The 27,623-nt window shown below is 38.2% G+C and overlaps 1 long non-coding RNA gene across 1 annotated transcript in view; it reads left to right on the top strand.

Moving 5' to 3' along the window:
- Window positions 1-27,623, top strand: part of LOC140843087 (uncharacterized) — a 333,306-nt gene that overhangs the window by 65,765 nt on the left and 239,918 nt on the right. Inside the window, exon 2 of the long non-coding RNA XR_012120534.1 lies at window positions 1,849-2,100. This is a non-coding gene — a long non-coding RNA (uncharacterized lncRNA). The remainder of the gene's footprint in view (window positions 1-1,848; window positions 2,101-27,623) is intronic.

The raw sequence follows: 27,623 nt of genomic DNA, 5'->3' as shown, positions 1-27,623 counted from the left end.
ACACCTTTTATTTATGTTTTTATCATTTGCTTAGTTCTAGGTAACTATTAGACTTCTCCCAAATACTTCTTATTATTTTATTAATTATAAGGAAGAGAAGAACTACTAGGTCCTCTTTTTCCATATTTAAGCCAGTTAACCTATAATGATACATATAGCATCTCTTAGGGACTCCAAGCATTGAACAGCTTCCTTCTAGATTAAATTGAAGCAGAAATGCCAATAACATTAAATTTACTTTCAGTACTCCTTTATCATTAAATTATACAAGTAATTTTTTCCTGCAAATAATTAGTAAAATTTGCTTTATGTCAGACACTATGAAAGGGACATAACCATGAACAAAATATTGTGGACCTTAATAGTGTGTTTTTTTTACCATTTATTTTTTACAAACCTAATACTCTCATGTTTTCCTAAATCTTCACTTTCAAGTCATGTTTTTATTTCAAATCTGCCCTCAGATAGTTTATTTACATTTTATAAAGGAAGAATTTTAATCATCAGTCACCAACAGTGGCCAAGATTTACTAAGCATTTACTATGTTCCATGCACTACTCTCATCAGTGCATGTAGATTGACTCATTTACCTCTCACAGCATTATCAGGTAGCTGCTAGTAATATAATCATCTTATACATTAAAAAACTAAAGTGATTTGCCTTAAGTCACTAGGCCCATAGATGGTGGAGCTGGGTGTTGAAACCAGGGGTTTCAGCACTATGCTGTCAACTACAGCATATACCACCTATTGTCATTGAATTATTTCTTTGGAGAACTGAGTATTCTAGGTCCATTAAATCATATATTAACTAAAAATTCCAGGGTGGCTTTGCTTCTAAGTCAAGGCAAGCCCTTTAACTTCATTGCAGTCTGTGGCAGGCGCCTATCTTTGCTCTATGCTCTCTTCTAGCTGGGAACTGGGACTTCAACTTCGCCAGAGTTTATCTTCAGAAAAAATTAGGGGAAAAATGGTGAAGACATAGTCTTCCTAGTGGATGTTTTAGTTAATTGGTGTGCCAATTATTTAGTCATTGTTTTTCAGCTCTAAATTAACCCTCTACAATTGCTAATGCTGGGATTAGGCTTCACCAACCACTCTGGGTTGTTAGGATCTGCCAGAGATTGATTGGATAGAGATTGGAAAGCAGAAGGTGGGAGGAAGGGGATTGCTGCTTCCTGTTGGCATGCTGTTCCTGTACACATTTCCCTGGCATTGCAACTTTACGTGGGTATTCAGAATATTATCTCGGGCACAAAATTTAAGGAGGCGGACCCTGTGCTTGGAGGAGATAAGGGAGTGCCTCCTTAAATGTGTCCTAGGCACGTCACTTGCCTTACTTTAATCCCTGCTCTGAAAACTAACATTAACATTTCTGTTAGTCTTTTGTAAAATGTACTTTTTAATGTAGTTTTTAATCATATTGTTGACAATTGTGTGTTTTTGTCTGTTCATTTGACATTACAGTATAAACATTCCCCCATATTATTAATAATCTTTTAATGAATATATTTAATAGCTCTCTTAGAACCTATCATGTAGATATTTGTGTGATCATTATAAGCTCTAGCACACATATTATCCCATTTCAATTCTTACAGTTTTATGAGGCTAGTGGGACAGATGTTATTCACTTTACATGAGGGAAACTGAGGCTTTGATAGGTTAAATAACTTGCTCAACATCATAAAACTACTAATAGTAGAATCAGGTTTTAATAATTGTTATTGCTATTAATAATAATTAGTACTATTTATTCAGGGTCTGCTATTGAGTGTCAGAGTTGAATTCTTGTTTCTTCTTAAAGACTCTGCCCTTGATTACACCATTTTGCTTCATTATATCAGGACACATTGGAATTATGTGGTGGAAACTTCCCTTCATAGAAATTTAGAGGAGAGGAATGCTCGGCTTCCTGCAGAAGGTCAGACTTGAATTAGACCTGAAATGATGACTGGGAATTGGGAAGGAAAGAGGAATGGAGGATGGAGAAGAGGAGAGTGAAGAACAGAAGAGAGGAGTGGAAGAGATGGGAGGAGCAGGAGTCTGTCCCAAACAAAGGAGCCTCACAAGCAAAAACATGGAAGGATGACTGTGTGGTAAGACACTGTGAAGCCTGACTAATTTAGTGTGATTGATGTGTGTAAGGGAGTGAGGCCAAGTTAGATTGTTGATGTTGTGTTCATGGCCCTTATAATTGGAATGATACATTTATAATTGGACAGTTTACTTCCACATGACTTTATATCTGTTTATGGCTGTGGTGGAAGCTGAGACCAACTCTTTTGTTGAATTTAATTTCTCTTTAGAGTTTCCAGTTTACTTTTAAAGATAAACAACATTTGCCCTTTCTCTGTCCTCTGTATTTAGAAATCATCACCCTGAAAAAGACCAGTATTCTTATAGAATAGGGTGAAACCCCTCAATGATTCACTTGATAACGTTTGTAGTACTATTCCATAGGGGGAAAAGAAAAGCCTCATGTCAGTCCCAGCTTATTCACCGAAGTCACCTTATTCACCAAAACCTCAGGATTGAGACCCTTTGTATAATTTTAAAAAGAACATATATTGTAAGAGACTTATGATTCGGCAAAGGGACAAATCAGGCAGAACTTTTCCATCTTTTACTTCCATAAAGTTCTTGCCACACTGACAGAAGGACATAGAAAGTTTTTTCCTAGGATGCTTTTTAACTTTTCTAAAAAATCACTTGTGAAAAATCAAATAAAAACTTGATCAAACAAATAGGAAATATTTGCTCACTATGTATCATGTGCTCAGTGTGGCCTTTTGTGTGTGATTTTTAAATGTTATGCATGACTGAATTCTTCACTGGCTCACTATTACTATTTTTAAAATTCTGTTTTTAAAAATCATCTTAAATCACCTTAATATCATATGCATATTTAAAATTACATAGTAGATGGCCTCCATAAATAGATAACCAAGTGTATCAGATAAGATTCTTTGGGCTGCAAGTAACAAAAGCCCTACCTTAACTAACTTAAACAATAAGGAAATTTATTATCTCAAGTAAAAGTAAATCCAGAAGTAGAGTTGGCTACACATTTAACTGCTTTAGTGTCTCATTAATGTCAGTTGGACCTAGGTCTTTCTCTTTTTCTGTTATGCTATCAGTAGTATTGGGCTTTAATCTAAGGCTGGTTCCCTTTGTGATTTTAACTGACTTCAATTTTAACTGGCCGTGTATTTTCTTTTTCACGTCTGACTATAGAGAGATACCTGTTTTCTGCCACTGCCTTAGAAGTAAAAAACAATATTATTTAGAAGCTTCTACATTGCTCTTCTCACATCTAATTGATAATAATCATGCTCCATACTCCTGAACCAACCATTAACAAATTTGAACTTAAATACATTTCTGAAACCACATTTCTATTACTTGATGGATGAATGGGAGAATAAATATTGGATATCTATTATTAGGGTCCCACAATTACTTTATTAAATGATTCTAGGGTTATCTGCTATGCTTTATGGCATTATACTCTTTCATATTATATTATTATTATATAAAGCACAATATAGAATGAGGCATCTGTTATAGAGGATTTTATTAGATATAAAATGTCTTTAAATTTTTGAGTTGTTATAATAGCCTGCTTGAATGAATTTCAGATATATTGGAAACCAAAAGTTAAAATGCTTCTCTGCTCCACTGCTGTCCTAAGTCAGGAAGGATTTCTGAGTGAGGGAACAGAATGTTAGTCCTCAACTATTGGATAAAATGCCAAACTTCCATAGAACAGAGGTTGAAACAATGGGGACAAAACACAAAATAGACTGTGGTAAGCATTAAGTTGGCAGAGGCTATAGAATATTCTCTTCTAGAATCTTCCATGGTAGCTACTGCAAATCTCCTTTTAGTTTATGTATTCCTTGAGTCTGTGTTTTGAGGAGAGATATAGGTTTAGGTATTCATACTTGTGTATTGGGAGAGGGAGGAAATTTGTTGTTTTACAATAGGATCACTATAGAGAGGATAGCCAGTTAGTTATCTTTAATGCTAGTCCTAAGCCTAGCTTCACTGAGTAATGGAAAAACACCTTCCAATCCTTGCTCCACTATAGACTTTGGAAAATATGTTGCTCTGATAGGTTGGTGAGAAAGCTAAATACTAAGATATTTGTTACTGAATGTAATAATTTTACCTTTACTGTCAATAATTTGGGGCTTTGTTCCAAACTTTTGCTGTATCAAATAGTGTGTGAAAGAAGAAACAAATTTGAGGTGGCTATTGTGTTTCTCAATTAGAATAGGTTTATTTATGTATTCAATAAATATTGATGTATGCTAATGGGTCAGGCACTATGCTAGGTGCTGAGGGTAAGTTGGTGAGAAAAACAGAACTGTTTCTGTCTTCAGGATTCTTACAATCTGTAGAGTATGGTTGGAGTCTGGGAGATCAATTTGTTGGTTTTGTGGATTGCTGAATATGAAGAATGCAAGGAACCTCAGAGTTATTCTTGCCCATACTCTAATGTGATAGAGTAAGAGATGAAAGTCTAGAAAAATTTTGTTGTATGACTGGGTCAAATCAAGTCAATGACAGATCCAGAAATAAAACCAGTGTCTTAGCTCACTTAATTCCCAGGATCCTTTGAGATGATACTGTTTCCTTCATGTTGGACTAAGAATTCAACACAATGACTCTGAGAGTCACAGACTGTGCCATTTTACTCTTGGAACTCCACTTTACCCTTAAATCAGGTCTTGACTGTGAAACAGACATCCCCTGGACATTATCTCATTTTTAAACTTCACAAAGGTACATTTACATCACATTATCCTACAAAAACAAACATTTAAAATGCAAACTAGCCACGAGATGATTATTATTTTTTAAATAAATGAGCTAGTTTAATAGATAAGGCATACACCACAACAATACAGATGATACATTTTTCTAATCATTCTGCATTGTTTCAGCTGGCTGTGAGAAAACTGCCAAAGAAACTGGAAGAATTAGGCTTCATGAATTATTCATTGGATTCAGTTTAGCACTCTCATTATTTATAGTGCTTCAGGTTGTTCTGTGGTGCTATTTGCCTTAATAAGGATGGGAATAATGACTTGGCAGTGTATCTGTTTGCATTAGTGTGTGTTATTGTTTGCTGAAATAAAGCCCAAGGTATTTTCAGAAATATGCCTCCTTAAAAATAGTTATGGCTGAAAAATATTGCATTTCATACCTTGGGGCCTAAAAAATTTTGTTTGTCTGAAATATCTTATCCTTTAATGAATATGATTAATACAAGAGAGCTGTATTCATATTTAGGGTATCTTTGCTTATTGTTCAGTTCATGTATGGTGGGATTGTATAAATCTTTCTAAGCATGGTTTATCTTAGAATTTAAAAAAAAGTAAAGAGACAAACAACCAGTTTGATTAAATTTGGTTTGTACACTATGGCTCTGCTACTTGAATTCCAATGATGGGTATTTATTTTAGAGAGAAAAGTTTTCTTTGTAGGTTAGATCATAGCAATTATTTCCCAAATTATTTGTTAGATTTAGTTTATGCATATGTGTTCAATGGATAAAACATTGATGGGTCAATTCTGAAGAAAGCAGTTTATTACGTGTAAGAATTGAAGGGAGATAATTTTTACTTATTTTGGGGAGAGTGCCATTTAACTCTATTAATAATTATCTATTAAAGGAATAGGAAAGACTAGAGGAGGAGGGAAAGGTATTTAGATGGAAAAGCAAGAAATAATAAATAATTAATAATACCTAGCAAACATTTCTAATAATTTCCTATACTATTAGATTGGTTTACCTTTTAAAAAGCCTACTTGCAGAGCCAAAGCTCTGTACAACAATGGCTGAGGGATTAGTCTTAGCCACACAGCTTTCTATTCTTTTGAATGTAAAGCACTGGGTTTCTTTTCAATCACACCTGCTATTTTTAATCAAGCTGTGATTAGACCACAGTACAGACAACTTTGTCTTAGTTTGAAGTGTGATCCAAAGCTACTTTGTGAGACTGCCAACAGGTACTCCTGTGGCTCACCTCTGTTTTGGAAAAAATTCACAGATTGGTTACATAAAAAAAATCATCATCTCTGATATCAACTGCGCTCTCAGTGCTATTGAGAAATCCTTCTATGTTTTCCTCATCTCCTTTCCTTTTCCCTATAGCAACTATTTTACATTTCGTAATCATCTTCAAACTTTAAACCTCTCCACCTCCTCATCAGTCTTAACAGATAATCCTGCTTTCTACTTTTCAGAGATAACTGAGATCATCAGATGCATGCCTCCTCACTCCCTGCCACTGATCTCATTCAGCTATCTCTTTATGTCCTTCCTATGAAATGAAAGAGGTATTTCTCTGAAGCTGATCATTTCCCTTAGGGAACACTTTCTTCTACCTCCCAAGACACCTTGCATATCAATGATCTCTTCCTTTGTAAGTCTAACCTCTGCCTTTTAATACTATAACCTTTCGTATTAGTTATCGCTGCATAACAATTTATCAGCTTAACACAACACACATTTGTCATCTCCTGGATTCCACAAATCTTGCCTCACAATCTACTTGCTCCCCATCTTCTACAATTGTGCAATAAAATTATGATAATCCTCAAGCTGGAGATCAGATTAAGTCCATAGCTTGAATAGCCAGGGGGTTAGTGGGAATGGCTGAGAAGGGACCTGGGGAGATAGATTTAACCAGTCTTCCTGAAAAAGAATTCAAAACAAAAGTCATAACCATGCTGATGGGCTTGCAGAGAAATATGCAAGAACTAAGGAAGGAGAATACAGAAATAAAGCAAGCTCTGGAAGGACTTCAAAGTTGAATGGATGAGATGCAAGAGACCATTAATGGACTAGAAAACAGAGAACAGGAATGCAGAGAAGCTGATGCAGAGAGAGATAAAAGGATCTCCAGGAATGAAAGAATTCTAAGAGAGCTTAGTGACCAATCAAAATGGAACAATATCCACATTATAGGGGTACCAGAAGAAGAAGAAGAGAGAAAAAGGGATAGAAAGTGTCTTTGAAGAAATAATTGCTGAAAACTTCCCCAAACTAGAGGAGGAAATGGCCTCTCAGACCACAGAGGTACACAGAACTCCCATGACAAGGGATCCAAGGAGGGCAACATCAAGACACATAATAATTAAAATGGCAAAGATCAAAGACAAGGACAAAGTATTAAAGGCAGCCAGAGAGAAAAAAAAGGTCACCTAAAAAGAAAAACCCATCAGGCTCTCATCAGACTTCTCAACAGAAACCCTACAGGCCAGAAGAGAATGGCATGATATACTTAATGCAATGAACCAGAAGGGCCTCGAACCAAGACTACTGTATCCAGCACTATTATCATTTAAATATGAAGGAGGGATTAAACAATTCCCAGACAAGCAAAAGTTGAGGAAATTTGCCTCCCACAAACCACCTCTACAGGGCATCTTACAGGGACTGCTCTAGATGGGATCACTCCTAAAAAGAGCAGAGAACAAAACACCCAACATATGAAGAAGGGAGGAGGAGGAATAATAAGGGAGAGAAATAAAGAACCATCAGACCATGTTTATAATAGCTCAATAAGCGAGTTAAGTTAGACAGTAAGATAACTCAACACACCACTCACTCCAAAGGACAGATCCACCAGACAGAAAATAAGTAAGGACACAGAGGCACTGAACAACACACTAGAACAGATGAACCTCATAGACATCTATAGAACTCTACATCCAAAAGCAACAGGATACACATTCTTCTCAAGTGCACATGGAACATTCTCCAGAATAGACCACATACTAGGCCACAAAAAGAGCCTCAGTAAATTCCAAAAGATTGAAATCCTACCAACCAACTGTCAGACCGCAAAGGCATAAAACTAGAAATAAACTGTACAAAGAAAGCCAAAAGGCTCACAAACACATGGAGGCTTAACAACACTCTCCTAAATAATCAATGGATCAATGACCAAATCAAAATGGAGATCCAGCAATATATGGAAGGAAACAACAACAACAACACTAAGCCCCAACTACTGTGGGACACAGCAAAAGCAGTCTTAAGAGGAAAGTATATAGCAATCCAGGCATATTTAAAGAAGGAAGAACAATCCCAAATGAATGGTCTAACATTACAATTATCGAAATTGGAAAAAGAAGAACAAATGAGGCCTAAGGTCAGCAGAAGGAGGGACATAATAAAGATCAGAGAAGAAATAAATAAAATTGAGAAGAATAAAACAATAGCAAAAATCAATGAAACCAAGAGCTGGTTCTTCGAGAAAATAAACAAAATAGATAAGCCTCTAGCCAGACTTATTAAGAGGAAAAGAGAGTCAACACAAATCAACAGAATCAGAAATGAGAAAGGAAAAATCACCACGGACGCCACAGAAATACAAAGAATTATTAGAGAGTACTATGAAAACCTATATGCTAACAAGCTGGGAAACTTAGGAGGAATGGACAACTTCCTAGAAAAATACAATCTTCCAAGACTGACACAGAAAGAAACAGAAAATCTAAACAGACCAATTACCAGCAACAAAATTGAAGCAGTAATCAAAAAACTACCAAAGAACAAAACCCCCAGGCCAGATGGATTTACCTCGGAATTTTATCAGATATACAGAGAAGACATAATACCCATTCTCCTTAAAGTTTTCCAAAAAATAGAAGAGGAGGGAATACTCCCAAACTCATTCTATGAAGCCAACATCACCCTAATACCAAAACCAGGCAAAGACCCCACCAAAAAAGAAAACTACAGACCAATATCCCTGATGAACGTAGATGCAAAAATACTCAACAAAATATTAGCAAACTGAAAATATTAGCAAACTGATGAATTAAAAAATACATCAAAAGGATCGTACACCATGACCAATTGGGATTCATCCCAGGGATGCAAGGAAGGTACAACATTCAAAAATCCATCAACATCATCCACCACATCAACAAAAAGAAAGACAAAAACCACATGATCATCTCCATAGATGCTGAAAAAGCATTCGATAAAATTCAACATCCATTCATGATAAAAACTCTCAACAAAATGGGCATAGAGGGCAAGTATCTCAACATAATAAAGGCCATATATGATAAACCCACAGCCAACATCATACTGAACAGCGAATAGTTGAAAGCTTTTCCTCTGCGATCGGGAACAAGACAGGGATGCCCACTCTCCCCACTGTTATTCAGCATAGTACTGGAGGTCCTAGCCACAGCAATTAGACAAAACAAAGAAATACAAGGAATCCAGATTGGTAAAGAAGAAGTTAAACTGTCACTATTTGCAGATGACATGATATTGTACATAAAAATCCCTAAAGACTCCACTCTGAAACTACTAGAGCTAATATCAAAATTCAGCAAAGTTGCAGGATACAAAATTAACACACTGAAATCTGTGGCTTTCCTATACACAAACAATAAACTAGTAAAAAGAGAAATCAGGAAGAGAATTCCATTCACAATACTATCAAAAGCAATAAAATACCTAGGAATAAACCTAACCAAGGAAAGACCTATACCCTGAAAACTATAAGACACTCTTAAGAGAAATTAAAGAAGTCACTAACAAATGGAAACTCACCCATGCTCTTGGCTAGGAAGAATTAATATCATCAAAATGGCCATCCTGCCCAAAGAAATATACAGATTCGATGCAATCCCTTTCAAATTGCCAACAGCTTTCTTCAATGAACTGGAACAAATAGTTCAAAAATTCGTATGGAAACACCAAAGACCCCGAATAGCTAAAGCAATCCTGAGAAGGAAGAATAAAGTGGGGGGATCTTGCTCCCCAACTTCAAGCTCTACTACAAAGCCACAGTAATCAAGACAGTTTGGTACTGGCACAAGAACAGAGCCACAGACTAGTGGAACAGAATAGAGACTCCAGACATTAACCCAAACATATATGGCCAATTAATATTAGATAAAGGAGCCATAGACATACAATGAGGAAATGACAGTCTCTTCAACAGATGGTGCTGGCAAAACTGGACAGCTACATGTAAGAGAATGAAACTGGATCACTGTCTAACCCCATACACAAAAGTAAATTTGAAATGGATCAAAAACTTGAATGTAAGTCATGAAACCATAAAACTCTTAGAGAAAAACATAGGCAAAAATCTCTTAGACATAAACATGAGTGACCTCTTCTTGAACATATCTCCCCGGGCAAGGGAAACAAATGCAAAAATGAACAAATGGGACTATATCAAGCTGAAAAGCTACTGTACAGCAAAGGACACCATCAATAGAACAAAAAGGTATCCTACAGTATGGGAGAATATATTCGAAAATGACAGATCTGATAAAGGGTTGACATCCAAAATATATAAAGAGCTCACACATCTCAACAAACAAAAAGCAATCCTATTAAAAAATGGGCAGAGGAGCTGAATAGACAGTTCTCTAAAGAAGAAATTCAGATGGCCAACAGACACATGAAAAGATGCTCCACATCGCTTGTCATCAGAGAAATGCAAATTAAAACCACAATGAGATATCATCTCACACCATTAAGGATGGCTAACATCCAGAAGACAAACAACAACAAATGTTGGCTAGGTTATGGAGAAAGGGGAGCCCTCCTACACTGCTGGTGGGAATGTAAATTAGTTCAACCATTATGGAAAGCAGTATGGAGGTTCCTCAAAATGCTCAAAATAGAAATACCATTTGACCCAGGAATTCCACTTCTAGGAATTTACCCTAAGAATGAAGCACTCCAGTTTTAAAAAGACAGATGCACCCCTATGTTTATCGCTGCACTATTTACAATAGCCAAGATATGGAAGCAACCTAAATGTCCATCAGTAGATGATTGGATAAAGACGTGGTACATATACACAATGGAATATTACGCAGCCCTAAGAAAAAAACAAATCCTACCATTTGCAACAACATGGATGGAGCTAGAGGGTATTATGCTCAGTGAAATTAGCCAGGCAGAGAAAGACAAGTATCAAATGATTTCACTCATCTGTGGAATATAAGAACAAAAAAAAAACTGAAGGAACAAAGCAGCAGCAGACTCACAGAACCCCAGACTGGACTAACAGTTACCAAAGGGAAAGGGACTGTGGAGGACGGGTGGGAAGGGAGGGATAAGGGTGGGAAGAAAAGAAAGGGGGCATTACAATTAGCATGTATAGTGTTGGGAGGGCACGGGAAGGGCTGTGCAACACAGCGAAGACAAGTAGTGATTCTACAGCTTCTTACTGTGTTGAAGGACAGTGACTGTGAACTTGGTGACAAGTAGTGATTTTACAGCATCTTACTATGTTGATGGACAGTGACTGTGAACAGGGATCTGGGGGGGACTTGGTGAAGGGGGGAGCCTAGTAAACAATGTCCTTTATGTAATTGTAGATTAATGATATCAAAATAAAAAAAATAATAAAGAAAGAATGGTAAGATAAATGTTTTTAATGACACCAGTATAGACATCAGTGTAGTGATACAGCTGCACCATTTGTTTGGTGCTATTCAAACCCCATCCTTTCTCCTGTAGATTTTGCAGCACTATAGGAACTACCCCTTGTAAATCTGCAAGAGAATCAGACGTGAGTCAGCATGATATCATCAATGTAGTGATACAGTCACACCATTTGCAGTTTCTTCCATGTGGCCAAGTCCTGGGCTACAAGTCCGTGACAAATGGTGGGACTGTGGAAGTATACCTGTGGAAGGGCAGTGAATATCCACAGCCGGCCTCTCTCACGTGAAAGCAAACTGTTCCTGATTTTACTGTGCTATATTAATAGAGAAGAAATAGCAAGGTCCATAACATAATGATACGACCGTAGTTCATGAATGAGGGTGTCCATAAGGGCTGCTATAGAGGGGACAGGAACATGCAAAGGGGGTGTGACTTTATTCAATTCCCTATAATCCATGGTCATACTCCAGGAGCCATCTAGCTTTTTCATTGGCCACACAGGAGGAATTAAAAGGACTCTTAATGGGCTTTATGATGCCCACCTTCTGCAATTCCTGTAGAGTTCCATCAATTTCCTTGTGACCCCCAGGCAATTTATACTGCTTAGTATTTGTCACCTGCTGAAAAAGAGGAAGAGCTACTGGTGGGTGCTTAGCATGTCCCCTCAGAACTGCCTTTACCACACATACCCTCAGTCTTGACTCACCTGCAGTGGTCTATAACCACAGTCCCTGCAGGATATCTACCCCCAAAATATATTCAAGGATGGGAGAAATATACACAGTATACTCCTTTGGGGGTAAATGCTCTATTCCCAATGGGATTTGGGCTTTCTTCACTCTAATGGCCTTACCCCCATAGCCATCTATCACAGCAGGGGTCCCAGAAAAACACTCAGGGTTGTCATAAATCAGAGAACATTCAACTTCTGTATCCACCAGCACCAGGACACATTGTACATTCATGGGGGACCAATGAATTGCTAATTCTAAATGTGGCCTACGTCCCCCAAGGTGGGGGCCTTGATGCCCACCTCAGTCAAATTGCAATTTCCAATCGTCCTCCTCCTGTGGGGGTGAGGGCCCAGGTGGAGCTGGAGTACTGTCCCTCAGGGAGTCTTGTAGGGACACAGGCCTGATATGTGGCTTTCTTCCAGCTCCCATGTCCTGGACCTCAGCGGCTGGATCTGTTGCTCTGGCTTTAACTGGTGCCACAGTTCTAACAAGATCTTGTTGGGTTGCCCATCAAGTTTTTCTTTCACTACCCCAGCCTTTCTTTTTACTTTCACTACCCTACCTCAAATCAACCCACATCTGGGTCCTTGAGATCTTCATGGGGCCCTTTGTACCTTTCCTTTCAGTCGTAGCCTGTACTTCCTTCCGTGCTCTTATTGTTTTAACCATCTCCAGATCTGCTAGAGTAGCCTCACTTATGGGTCGCTGTGTGTGGGAGGCAAGAATAGTCACTAGGGACCCAAAGATAGATGAGGGTATTGTATGGAGCACCAGATTTCTCATTCCTACAGTGAACAACTCCTCATTGGGGCTCTGGAGGTCCATATTATAGATGATATTTTTCATGCCCAGTTCATGTAACACCTGTTGGGGCTCTGCATACATTTTCCAGCTAGTGGGTAAGTATGGTAAATCACCCTGATTAGGCCAAACTGCCCTGATGGCTGCTGTCAGCCAATCCAGAAGTGCCCAATTCCCCAAGGTGTGATGGACACTTTACAACTGCTGCCAGAGGGAAGGGTGAGTCATTAGGGAAGCCAGTCTACAGATTTCAGAACCCAACATAACAATGTTTTCCACCCCCATATCCCAGAGATGCAAAAGCCATGTAAGCGGAGGTTCTGATGGCTTCTGCTGAAACTATATGCTCATGTCCACCAGATCATCTTGGGTATTGGGGTGGAGCATGGAGTGCTCCACAATCTGGAGAGGTGGCTGTGCCTTCCCCTGAGGAGCCCGTGGTTGTTGCGTTTTTACTTTCTTAATTACAGTGGGTTGGGCCTTTAATATGGGAGGGCTTGGTACCTTGGGTGGTGGCCTCAGCAACAGCTCTGCCTTTGGCACCACCCCCTCATCTTCCTCTTACGTCTCCTCTGCCATCCCCAGGGCTGAAGTCACTGTTCTTTCCTCCCCCTTCCCCATGGCCTTCTGGACTGCGGGTTCTTCTGCTGCCTCCTCCCTCACTGCTAACATATCTTCCAGGAGAGTGATCTGTTTTCTCAATAGCTGTCTCTCTTTCTTAAGGGCATCACACAGCTCTTCTAGGTGACACTGAAGTGTGTCTCTCTCCTTGATAACCCGTTCTACTATCTCAAGAAACAAACATCCCATAGTCCTGACGGCTACATGGCCATTCAGGGCCTCTGAGCAGTCTTCTATCTCATGGAGGACTAATTCTACAGCTTCCGGTGTCTTCACCCATCCGCTGTTCTGGGGAAGGGCCCACCCATCTAGGAGGTGCTTTATTTACCCTAGACCAGTTTCCCATCAGGGCATCCCCAAGTGGAAGTCCAATGGATAGGAGACTCCTGGGTGAAGCCATACCCTCCACCGCTGCAGCCACTGGGGCCTCCCACCATCCACAGTGGGGGTTCTGGGTATCTCCCCACTATCCCTAGGGGCAGCCTCCCCAAGCATTGCACCCATGAAGACAGATTTTGGGTTCAGAGGTCCTGCCTCTGTAACTTCCAGGTGTAACTCTGGGGAGAAAATAAGTTCCTAGCCTGGGGCAAATTACCTTTGAAGCCAAAATCAGTCAAAGGGAGAAATAAAGTGTAAGAAACCCATTTATTGCCTGCAAGCAGTCGTCCACTTCCACTTACCTGTGTCTCATGCAATCTGGCTGTAAAAAGAACTCCACTAAACCTCTCTGGTTCAGATATACCCTCACTCCCCCTACCCTTGTAATCACTTATTGATATGGAGATGGACTACTTCTCTCCATCCCTTGGAAACACCTATTTATATGGAGATGCGCTAAGGCCAGGTGAGAGATTCTGGAAATATTGCAGTTTTAACCACACAGTCATGTTTATAAAACTTGACTATAATATACAACTTATTCTAATCTTACCTTATTTTTCTCTTCCTTACATTTGAAACTCCTGAAACTGTTGTCAATATTCCCTGCTACTATTCTCTCACTTGCATTGTTTTCCATCTTTCACCAGATGGCATCCTTCCATTTCAGTAAAGTACTCCTGACTTCCTTATTGCTAAGTCCAATGGACAGTTTTCAGTTTTTTAAATTTTTACTTGATCTATCAGTAGCATTTGACACTACTGACCCAATGTCACACTTATTCTTTTCTGAAAAATCCCTCTTTCCCTAGTTGCTCTGATAACATCACTCTCTCATTTTTCACCCAATTTCTCTGCCTTGCTCCTTCTTGGTCTCCTTTGACCAATCTTTACCATTCTTTAGGTAATCCTCAAAGTTTTGTTATATAGCTTTTCTTATTCTACATACTCTCTTGAGTGCTATATAGCACAATCATATCTTTAAGAGTTACATATATGTTACTGACTCCGAAATCTGTATTTCCAGGCCACAATTCTCTTAACTCAAACCCAACAGCCATTTGTTGTTAAAATTTAGCTATTTCTGATCCCTATTTCTTTATCATGCAATTATCTCACACTAAAAATATGTCAAAACTCTATTCAATATCTTCCTTCTAAATTTTCTACTGCTGTTATGTTTCCTGTCTCTTGAGTGGCATCGTTATCCACCAGGTGGAATTCAGGAAGCTCAGCACCAATCTCACTTCTTTCATCTCAAATCTCCAGTATCTCATCAATTAGCAGTTATGATCATTCCAATTTTTTACAGCTCTTGGATCTATACATTTACCTCCATTCCCTCTGCCACTTCCATTGTTCAAGCCCCCATTACTTCCTCCCTAGATTACCACAAAAGCTTAAAAAATGTTCACCCCATGTCCACTCCTGCCCTCTTCTAATCCATTCTCCACATTCTCTTTCAAATGCAAGTCTGATCATGTGGCTCCTGCTTAAAACTATTCTGTTCAATTTCTGTCCGGCAGTGCCACATTTTAACAATTATAGCATTATAATATGTTTTAATATTTAAGATATCATTAATTTTCTCATTTATTTCTGAATCTGTCAAAATGGATACTTCTGTGGAAATAAAACAATGCGCAAAATATTCAATCCATCCTTCCATTGCCACTTCTCAGGGGAAACATATCTATAAGGGTCAATACCAGAAGAGGAGTATAATTTTTTCTAACCTTAGTTTTGACTCAAAACCTGTGGAATCCCTAGAGCTGTTAAGTTAGGTTAGTTCTGGAGTACTTCTTTTCAATAGAATAGAAATACATTCTTTTTCCCTCTGGCTTACTTTGGTTCCAACTTTGCTTTCTAAGGGAGAAGAAGGCAATGAGGTATTGTTGGGGAGAATACTTTTTCCTAAGCAAGTGAAACATTTGGTCCCTATCTCATGTCTTCAGCCTCAAAGAAGTTAGACATCCCCAAAAGATACCTAGTAGTGTAACCCAAAGTTTACTTTTCAGTTTGACCAATACACATCAAGATTCTTCCTCCTTAGGGCCACAGTGAGTAGGGGACACACTACTCCTCTAGACTTGATTGCATTTTGTTTATTTTATTATTTTTCTTTGAAGACACTAGCTTTAGATTTGTGCAAACACTGAATTAAAAAATACATGTCTCTGTGGGGCTTCATATAGAGGATGTTGATTATTGAAGAGAAGACCATTAACAATATGTATACTGAAAATGCAGCAGTGAATTTCTTGTGTCTATTTCCAGCTTTTTATAAAAGCCAGAGGCTGAACACAAAGAGCAACTCAATGGAGGTGATTCCAGGACCACTTCCTTATATAATCCATAGGATGCTATTCAAAGAGACTATAAAGTGTGTATAAGGGGAGTTGGCGAGGGAGTGTGCCATTCACATAGAATTCTAAGTGCATAGTGCCCCTGGAGTTTTCAAATGTAGTGGCTTCAGGTGAATCTTTGAGGAACTAAAGTAGTAGTGTGGTCCAAATATGAGGACTTTTGGTGGTTCAACTTGATTCCTCTTCTTACTTATAAAAACAAAGTAACATGAAACTGTTACCCTCTTAGATTTTATAGGTAGTTTAGAGCATGTAAAGAAAAAAGGTAAACTGCTTGCCCTAAGGCAATTTGTCTTAAATTTTGGCTAAATTTCTAAAGAAAGAGGAGAACAATTTGAGGTTGTAGTTTTTTTTTTTTTTTTTTTTTTTTTTTTTTTGAGAGGGCATCTCTCATATTTATTGATCAAATGGTTGTTAACAACAATAAAATTCAGTATAGGGGGGTCAACGCTCAATGTACAATCATTAATCCATCTCAAGCCTAATTCTCGTCAGTCTCCAATCTTCTGAAGCATAACGAACAAGTTCTTACATGGTGAACGAATTCTTACATGGTGAATAAATTCTTACATGGTGAACAGTACAAGGGCAGTCATCACAGAAACTTTCGGTTTTGATCATGCAATATGACCTATAAACAATCAGGTCAAATATGAATATTCGTTTGATTTTTGTACTTGATCTATATGTTGATCCCCCATTTCTCCTACTATTATTATTATTTTTATTTTTAATAAAATGCTGAAGTGGTAGGTAGATGCAAGATAAAGGTAGAAAACATAGTTTAGCGCTGTAAGAAGGCAAATGTAGATGATCAGATGATCAGGTGTGTGCCTATGGACTAAGTATTAATCCAGGCTAGACAAGGGCAGCAAGACATCCACGGATGCAGAAGATTTCTCTCAAAGCAGGGGGGGTGAGGTTCTGAGCCTCACCTCTGTTGATCCCCAAATTCTCACCTGATGGCCCCCCTGCGACTGTGCCTGTCTTAGGTTGTTCCTCCCTTGAGGAATCTTACCCGTCTCTGGCTAACCAGTCATCTTCCGGGGCCATACAGGGAAATGTAAAGTTGGTAAGTGAGAGAGAAGCCATATTGTTTGCAAAGGTTAGCTTTTTACTTCTTTGCAGATTTATGCCCTGTGGCTTCTATGCCCAGCACTTGTCTCAAGGTATCTTTACCACCTGGAGGAATTATGATACTCGGTAAATTCGATATGAGGCACGAATTCTATTTAAGGGTTGTAATTAGGAAGGAAGAAGAAAAGCTATAGATGTAGTATACGAAGGAAACTTGGGAGGATTGATTATTTCTTTGACATATCTTCTTGTATAGTAGTGAGGTTGTAGTTTTTGACAAGGGCATAGAATGCTGGTACTTTCTTTTAAAGATTGAAGGCAGGGCCACACAACTTTAAAATAGAAAAGGTGACATAGTTAACTTCCTATTTAGGAGTCTAATCAGTTCCCTGGCTAAAATGGAAGGCTGGACATTTTCATAATCATTTGTTGCTTAATTAAACACATATTTACTCATTAATACTGTATGTACTATAAAGAACCCAACAAATATGCTCCTTACCCTGATGGAGTTGTTAATTTAGCAAGGGATAGTTCTGGTGAGGATCTTCCAGGTTGCAGTCTGCTGACCTCTCATTGTAGCCTTATGTGAGATAAGAGACCAAGCTCTTTTGTAATTTTTATTAAGGCACTAATCTTATTCAAGAGGGCTCCACACATATATGACCTTACATAATCTTAATTACCTCCCAATGGTCCCAACTCCAATATCATCACATGGGGGAGTAGGGTTTCAACATATGAATTCTGGGTGAACACAAGCACTCAGTCCCTAACAAATGCTGTACAAGTTAAAGTGGAAGAAGATACTAGACTTAGACTTGGAGAGCTGGTAGCATAGAAGACATCCTAGAGGAAGTGACATTCAAGCTGAGAGTTTACGGATGAATAAGAATTAGTAAAACAAACCAGATACAGATGAATGCTCTAGGCAGAGCAATAGTGGAGAGAGACTGAATCAACTCCAATGAAACAAGAAGAAGGATTTTTTTAAGTATTGGCAGGAGCTCCTGGGAAAGTGCTGGAGGACATTAGGGTGGAAGTTGGTCCGTGTGATTAGCTCATCAGTGTTTGCTAATTAGTGCTTATCTTAAGTTATGTCTCTTACAGAATGACTGGGAGACAGGAGCACTATCTTTCTTGATGATTACATTTCAAAAGGTAGGCTCTTAGATCCTTGAGAAAGATGTTCCTTGGTTATAAAACTGGCAAGAGCTGGGAGAAAATTTACATCTGAAAGTAGCAAGGAAAGAATTTACAAGTTTTCTAAGATAAATGCTCCAAGAAAAATTTCTTTTAAGTAAATTTCTTGTGTGTCTCCAGCTTTTTATAAAAGCCAGAGATGTAAATTCAGGAAGAAACCTGTCAAAGATTTAATCAAGTTGAGGCGAATGCTAAGGCTGTTAAAATAATTAACATTAAAAATAAAATTAGATATTAGCTGTGTAATTTTGAGACTGAGTTTTCAAACTTTAAAGAGCTGAGATTGCTGAACTTATAAATGAATTATTTGTATTGTAATGAAGAGTATTTTAAACCTCTCTAGATATCTTAGGAGTAATATCTCTTTTTATTATTATGGTAAAATGAAATTATCTTCTATTTTAGTGGTTATTGTTTTTAGACTTTATGGAAAGTTTTTCTCCCTTCAAGTTAGTGTTCCATATCACTGTCAAGATAATTTTTCTGAAGAGAAATTTGATGTCACAAGTTTTCTTATGATCCTTTCTCTTCAATTTCAGGATAAAATCTGAACTCTCCCACATGATATTCAAGATCTTTTTTTAAAAAAATTTTTTTATTAAGGTATGATTGATATACACTCTTATGAAGGTTTCACATGAAAAAACAATGTGGTTACTACATTTCTCCTTATTACCAAATTACCAAGTCCCCACCCATACCCCAAGGCAGACACTGTCCATCAGTGCAGCAAGATGCCACAGATCCACTATTGTCCCTTCTCTGTGATACACTATTCTCCCCGTGATCCCCCACACCATGTGTACTAAACATAATACCCCTCAGTCCCCTTCTCCCTCCCTCCCCACCCGCCCTCCTGCACCCCTCCCCTTTGGTAACCACTAGTTCATTCTTGGAGTCTCTGAGTCTGCTGCCATTTTGTTCCTTCAGTTTTGCCTCATTGTTATACTCCACAAATGAGGGAAATCATTTGCCATTTGTCTTTCTCCACCTGGCTTATTTCACTGAGCATAATGTCCTCCAGCTCCATCCATGTTGTTGCAAATGGTAGGATTTGTTTCTTTCTCATGGCTGAATAGTATTCCATTGTGTATATGTACCACATTTTTATCCATTCATCTACTGATGGACACTTAGGTTGCTTCCATATCTTAGCTATTGTAGAAAGTGCTGCGATGAACATAGGGATGCATATGTCTTTTTGAATGAGAAGTTGTATTCTTTGGATATATTCCAAGGAGTGGGATTCCGGGGTCAAATGGTATTTCTATTTTTAGTTTTTTGAGGAACCTCCATATTGCTTTCCACAATGGTTGAACTAGCTTACATTCCCACCAGCAGTGTAGGAGGGTTCTCCTTTCTCCGCATCCTTGCCAGCATTTGTTGTTCTTAGACTTTTCGATGCTGGCCATCCTTACTGGTGTGAGGTGATATCTCATTGTGGTTTTAATTTGCATTTTCCTGATGATTAGTGACGTGGAGCATCTTCTCATGTGTCTGTTGGCCATCTGAATTTCTTCTTTGGAGAACTGTCTTTTCATATCCTCTGCCCATTTGTTAATCAGGTTATTTCTTTTCAGGTGCTGAGGTGTGTAAGTTCTTTATATATTTTGGATGTTAACCCCTTGTCAGATAAGTCATTTACAAATATATTCTCCCATACTGTAGGATGCCTTTTTGTTTTGTTGATGATGTCCTTTGATTCAAGATCTTTTTTTAAAAAATGTAAATCCTTCTTGCTTTTCCAGGATTTACTTTCCTCTTTTAGTTTCTTGGGCCCTTTAATTTTTAAAGGTTCATACAGTTTCCTCATCCTAAATTGTCCTCATCTCTTTTGTTAAGCAACATTTTTTTTCTTTTACCTGGCATGACTAAAATCTATTTTGGCACCTATCAAGCTATAGCTTGGCACCTGCTAATTTTCTTTCTCCTTTTCTAGACTCTGAGCTCCTTGAAGTCAGGGACTATAACTTTAATCTTTTTCCCCTAGTTAACTAGTATGCCTGACAAATATTTAATATAAACCTTTGGTGTATAAATGAATGAATGAAGGTGGGCAATTAATTCCTTTATGAACATGGCAGTTTAGCCATTTGGTGATTTACTGAGTTTTTGTTAATAGAAAGAAGGAATTTTCCTGCTAAGTATTGGTACTTTGTAACTTTGTTCTTGCTACTCATGTAAAAAGAGAGGCCATAATAGCACTTAAACACCCATCGTTAGTTAAATTAAAACATTAATCATTGTTTTTCTGGAGATAGCATCTGGTTTAAATTGGGTTCAAGAAGTAAATATATTGACAAATCAGGATCTCCACTTTTTGTAAAAGAGTGAAAAATGAGGTATCATTCCTAATTTTTTTTTAATCGAGATAAGCGGCTTTGTGGATAGAGAAACTTTAGAAGATTGGAGAGTGTCCAATTCAAATGAAGCAATGCTCAGTCTGTTTAATTAAAAAAGCAGATGGATTATCTGGCCTGCTGATGGCTAGAAGCTTTGTGAGGATGACACTTCTTTTCACTCAGAAGGAAATGGAGCAGGAGACTCTTACTGAATAGGTTTTGTATTTTTATCAACCTCCTTTATCAACCTCCTCTGTTCTCAGCATTGTGCTGATTTTTAAAAAGATAAAAATAGGAAGCAGAGAAGATTAAGGGAGGGCCTCCTAAAATATGGTAAAAATCGGTTGCATTTCTTAGATGATAAAAAATCTTAAATGTGCCATTTCAGAACTTACTAGCAATTATATCTTATGTTAATTTGTGTACTTTCTTGTGTTTCACATATTGACATTTTAGGACAGCTTGTCCATTTAGATGGTATCCATGGCCTTAATGAGTGACTTTTTCTGCAATTGTTGCTGAATAAGAAAAAATTTTCTGTTCTGTAGGGCCTTTGTAAAATTCTTGCAGATTTTTGTAAGCATGCTATTTATTCATTCATGAATTAAACATATATGTACTGATGTCAATACAGTTCTTCCTCACACTGAATTTATAGACTAGAATATAGACTTTAGTCAAATAATCTCACAAATGAATTTAAAATTATAATCATTATCAGTGCCACAAAGAATATATACATTGGTGTCCTGAGGGCATACAGCTGAAGGATGAGTAGAAATTAACTAGGCAAATGGGAAAATGGAGATGGGAGTGGTGGGAGGTAGTGGAGGAGAGTGTTCAAGGCTAAAGAGGCATTATGTGCCAAGGACCAGTCATTGAGGGCATATGTAAGGTTAAAATTACTGGAAGAAGGCCACTGGTTGAAGGATAGAAATGGCTCCAGGTCACGGGAGGACATGATGGAGATGATGCTCAGAGAATCTGATCCTGCAGAATTTTGAAGATTATGTTAAGGATATTGGTTTTTATCTTAAGAGAAATGAAAGTCACTTCAATATTCTAATTAGGAGAGTTGATATGGTAATATTTGAATGTTAATGAGATCACTCTGCTAATGGGAAATGGGAGAGAAGGGGTCATCTTTAAAGACTAGTTAGGAGACAGTAGGAATTTGCACTGAAGTGGACAAGGCTGCCCCATATAGTTGTGTCAAAGATACTGTACTGCACAGAAGCTCCCAGCTCCACTTGCTCACTGGCTTTGTCTGCTGAGTAGGAGTGCCTGTTGGTAGTAGATGAGAAATGTAGATTAAGAGATCAAAATGTCAAGAATGATTCCTGAGTTATGGACTAATAAGCCACTGGATAGATAGTGATGCCATTCATTATATACTTGGAATATTATATACTTTAGGAATATTTTTCTATAGATTGATTTATAAACCTTTTTGCAATCTACATCCAAATGAACTCTCTAGCCTCATCACCTAGCATTCATGTGTATTTACAGCACAGCCTAGCCATAGTAATGACACAGAGTTTCTGACACATGAAAAGTCTTACATGCCTTCATGCCTTTAATATGCTATTTTCCCTGCCCAGACTGAATGTCCCTTCCCTCTTATTCTAGCTGAAAAACCTCTAATTAAAATTTAAGGTTCTAACCAAAGAAGATCTAATCTGTATAGTTTCTCAGCACCTCCTTCTGCAAAGCGGATTGAATGTACCCTCTTATGTTCCCCCCAAACATCTTGTACATGGTTCTAATATTACTTAACCAATTACCATTTGCTGTCTTCCATTATATCATGAATACCTTGAGAGCAAATGCCTTTTCTTCTTCCCTCTCCTCCTCCCCACTTCCCTCCCTCCCTTCCTTCCTCTGGATTACTTTTGCTTTTTTAATAACACAGTTTCAAAAGTCAAATAGTAAACCAAACCTTTTCAAAAAGGAGTAGACTCAGCCCCCCTCTCCCTTATCCTCTGGCTTCCCAGCCACTTTCATTAACAACCATTTTCAACAATTTAACCAGTTTGTGTTTATCATTTTTTATCAAATAAACTTATATTGTTAATTTTTCAGTTTTAGGCATTATCTATTGATTCCTTCCTTTGAGAGATGATAGCTTTATTAATGAAGGATTTAGTTTTTGTATTCATGCCCCACCCCAGCACACACATTCACTATGTTACCTATACATCATATACTTCTTGTCCCTCATCCTCTCAGTATAGCTATATTGTAATTTTGGTTAGTTCAAAACTTGATGTTTACACCTATGTTTATCGCAGCACTGTTTACAATAGCCAAGATATGGAAGCAACCAAGTGTCCATCTGTAGATGAATGGATAAAGAAGCTGTGGTACATACACACAGTGGAATACTATTCAGCCATAAGAAGAAAACAAATCCTACCATTTGCAACAACATGGAAGGAGATGGAGGACATTATGCCCAGTGAAACAAGCCAGGCAGAGAAAGACAAATGCCAAATGATTTCCCTCATTTGTGGAGTATAACAATGAAACAAAACTGAAGGAACAAAATGGCAGCAGACTCAGAGACTCCAAAAAGGGACTAGTGGTTACCAAAGGGGAGGGTGTGAGAAGGTGGGTGGGGAAGGAGAGAGATGGAGATTGAGGAGTATTACGTTCAGTACACATGGTGTGGGGGATCACAGGGAGAACAGTGTATCACAGAGAAGGCACATAGTGGATCTGTGGCATCTTGTTGCACTGATGGACAGTGACTGCATTGGGGTATGGGTGGGGACTTGGTAATATGGGTAAATGTAGTAACCACATTGTTTTTTCATGTGAAACCTTCATAAGAGTGTATATCAATCATACCTTTATAAAAATTTTAAAAAAATTTGATGTTTACATTGCTGTGACTTTCTGTATGCTGTTGAAAGCTGAACCATGGAGTAGACACGTATGCACAAGTTTTGTTTTCTTTAAGGTTAATGATTGTCTTGTTTTGTTTTCTATATTCCTATTAATTTATCTCCTCTCAATTTGTTTAAACATTTAAGGTATTCCATAAGTTTTATTTTCTTAAAAAAATGCACAACAGGGTTGAAATTATTTTCTATCTTCACATATAACTGAAGGCAAGCTAGGCATCTTTAGCTACCCAGAGCATTCTAAACCTCTTTGAAACTAAGAACATTTGTCATGTTCTTGACTTGTTTACTGATGACTTTATCAAAATAATTAAGAGAGATGCTACTTGGAAATTAATTCTGATCAAAAAGAAAACTTTTCTGATGATTAGGAAGGGAGGATATTTATCAAGAAATGTGGCAGTCACTTTTTATACACTGTATTTTTTCACTCGGTAATTTTATGAGGTAAGTGTTAGAATACTAACTTCACTTTTCAAATGGCGAATTTATGGCTCAGAGCAACTATATTACTGGTCTTCATGGTCCAGTTGTGAATAAAATATGGGATTACAATCCAGGTCTTTCTGATACTGTCTGTGACTGCGTAACCACAGATTTAGTGACGATCGGCAAGAGTACGACTGGGCATGATAAACAGCCTGAATTTTAGAAAGGCAGATTTTGTAAAGTTGAGAAGAAAAAATAGGTATAATTACATGGCTTGAGTCCCTGAAAGAGAAATGAGCAAAAGGTTTAGAATATTATCAAAGAGGCAATTCTTGCCACATGATTACAAATGAGGGAAAAGAAGAAGGACCCAAAGAAATCAGCATGGATACACTGAGGATTCTGTAATGAGCTCAGAATTTAAAGTCATGAGCAAAAGATAGAGGGAAGAGCACATGACTGAGGATAAATGTGAAGACTGTCATAGACTTTTAAGAATAGAATCAGAAGGACTGTATCTTCAAATCAGTTGAATCTTGTAGAAAATACAAAGAAGTTAAAGAAGCTTTTTAAAACTAGGGTATAAGGAAGTCAGAGAAGTGACATGTCTTGCTTAGGACTAATGGAAAAGCTGATGGGTGGAAAAGAAAGAATCCGCAAATCTAATTTTGCTTCTATGTTTTCTGTGAGGAAAAGGATCTTAAAATTGGTAAGGATAGAACAAATTTTTGAAGGAGGGATACAAGGCCCTGAAAAAGTGAAGAGGTTGTTAGATGAAATAAGTGAATTTATACTCCAAAGCGACCTCTGAGAGGACAAAGAACTGAACTACTGTTGGTGTCTTGGTGTCTTAAATCACTAGTGCTGGTTGCCCTGGAGCCAGGAGGACTGATTCAGTAAATTAAAGTGAAGGTGCCACTATAATATAATCAAATAAATTGGGTTTTGAGCTAAGATTGGATAGTAGGTAGACTTAGTCAGGAGCACCAAACAAAAGACAATAAAAGAAAATGAATAAAAGGAAGAGAGGCTAGGAAAGACATTTGACCTGGCAGTGGTGAAATTATAGATGCATAGTATCAGTTCTGTAAATTACTGCTTGAGGGGCAGGTCTATTTTGTGAACTTGAAGGCAGTATGGTGAGTGGGAATTAAGCTGACTTTGAAGAGCATTAGTAGATGCTGAGATGTACTGAAAACTACAGACCAGAAGTAATCTAGGAAACACCTAAAGTTGTCAAAATTCAGGGAGATTGGAACATGGTAGCTAATGTGGCTGATTCAAACAATTCTCTAGAATTGTTTTAGAGCACTGATCCTTCCTGACTCAATACAATTGTTTAAAATTTCTCACAATTTTAAACGCAGTTTAAAAATCTATTTGAAATTTATCATTTTACAATATTCATTATTAGAATAAATAATGCCATAAACAAAAACTTTATAAAATACACTTCAAGTCTCAAAGATCTTAAATTGAGCATTTCTATAGCTAAGCTATAACTAACGACTCTGAAGATATTAGAAGAAAGAAATATTTGTGAAGAATAATTCAGTGATAATGTTAAAAAGACATAAGAAGTAGATTGATTCAAGATGGTGATGTGAAAGACGAGAGAGAGAACTCCCAAAACCACACATAGTATGAAAATACAGTTAATACAATTAATCCAAAAAAGTAACAGAAAGAAGGCTGCACCAGACTGCATACACCTGGAGAACAGAGCAGACCTCATGAAACAAAGTAACGTACCAAAGCCTTGATCTGGCGGGACCCAAGCCCTTCCCCCACCCCAGCTCACCAGCAGGAGGAAGAGAAATGGAGGGGGGAGGGGGTGGAAGCCTAGGACTGCTGAACACCCAAGCGCTGGAGATCTGCTTTGTAGCACAAAGCTACATTGTGTGGTGCTTTGGAGGGTGGTGGGGTTGGGGACCTGGGACAGGTGGAGTACTTGACAGACTGAGATTCTGACAATTTGTGGAGGATGGAGATCCACATGTGGCTGCTCTGGGACAAAGGAAAGGTGGGTGGTGTGAGAGGCTTCCTAGCAGCTAGATGGCTCCTGAAGGGGCAGGGTTTCCACAGAGCTTGCTACGCAGAAGAAGGGATAGGTAGACAAGGTTCTCTGGGCATGCTCTGCCCAGCAGATTGGGAACTTTGAGGAGCTTCAGGAGCTCCAACCCCCTGGCTGGCTACTCAGCTCCAAGGCCCCCCACTGTGACAAGCAGTATGCTGCACCTTCCTCCTAGCCTGCCAGCACCGGTTCACAAACCAGCAGTCACTGTGCTGGCATCAAGTCAGCCAGAGGGGGAACCCACCTCTGCAGCTGCAGATGCAAAGCACAGAAGCTTATACTTGTGTGCTCGGCCTACTGGCATTGACACTAGAGACAGGCACTGCAGCTGGAAAACAGGAAACAGCTCTTTCCTCCCACCAGGCACCAGTGCCTCTCCCCTGTGACCCCCAACCTCACTCCAGGGGCTGAGTGCTCCAGAGACTAGAGCTTCTGGGCACTAGAGGGCACCACATAGAAATATTAAATGTCAAAGGAAACTGGTCCAGACCAAAATCTCACAAACCCCAGAAAAAGGGCCAAATGAAACTGAACTAACCAATCTTCCTGAAAGAGAGTTCAAAATAAAAATCATAAACATGTTCATAGAGGTATAGAAAAATATTTAAGAACTCAGGAACAAATTTAAGATGGAGATTCAATCATTAAGAAATTCCACATCTGAAATGAAAATTACAATGGAGGGATTTAAAAGCAGATTAGATGTAATAGAAGAGATGGGAAGTGGAATAGAAATTAGAGAAGAGGAATATAAAGAAGCTGAGACAGAGAGGAAAAAGGATATCTAAGAATTAAAGAATATTGAGAGAACTGTGTAACTAACCATACAGAACAATATTTGCATTATAGCGGTGCCAGAAGAAGAAGAGAGAGAAAAAGGGATAGAAAGTGTAATTGAGGAGGTAACTGCTGAAAACTTCCCCAATCTGGGGAGGGAGATAGTCTCTCAAGACATGAAGGTGCACAGATCTCCCAACACAAGGGACCCAAGAAAGACAACATCAAGACATATAATAACTAAAATGACAAAGATCAAGGATAAGGACAGCGTATTAAAATCAGCCAGAGAGAGAAAAAAGATCACATACAAAGGAAAAACCATCAGGCTATCATCCGAAACCTTATAGGCCAGAAGTGAGTGGCATGATACATTTAATACAATGAAAAAGAAGGGCCTCGACCAAGAATACTCTACCCGGCATGGTTATCATTTAAATTTGAAGGAGGGATTAAAAA

This window comes from Manis javanica, chromosome 8, assembly GCF_040802235.1.
Source record: "Manis javanica isolate MJ-LG chromosome 8, MJ_LKY, whole genome shotgun sequence".
Classification (NCBI taxonomy): Eukaryota; Metazoa; Chordata; class Mammalia; order Pholidota; family Manidae; genus Manis; species Manis javanica.
This window is presented reverse-complemented; position numbering and strand designations above follow the sequence as displayed.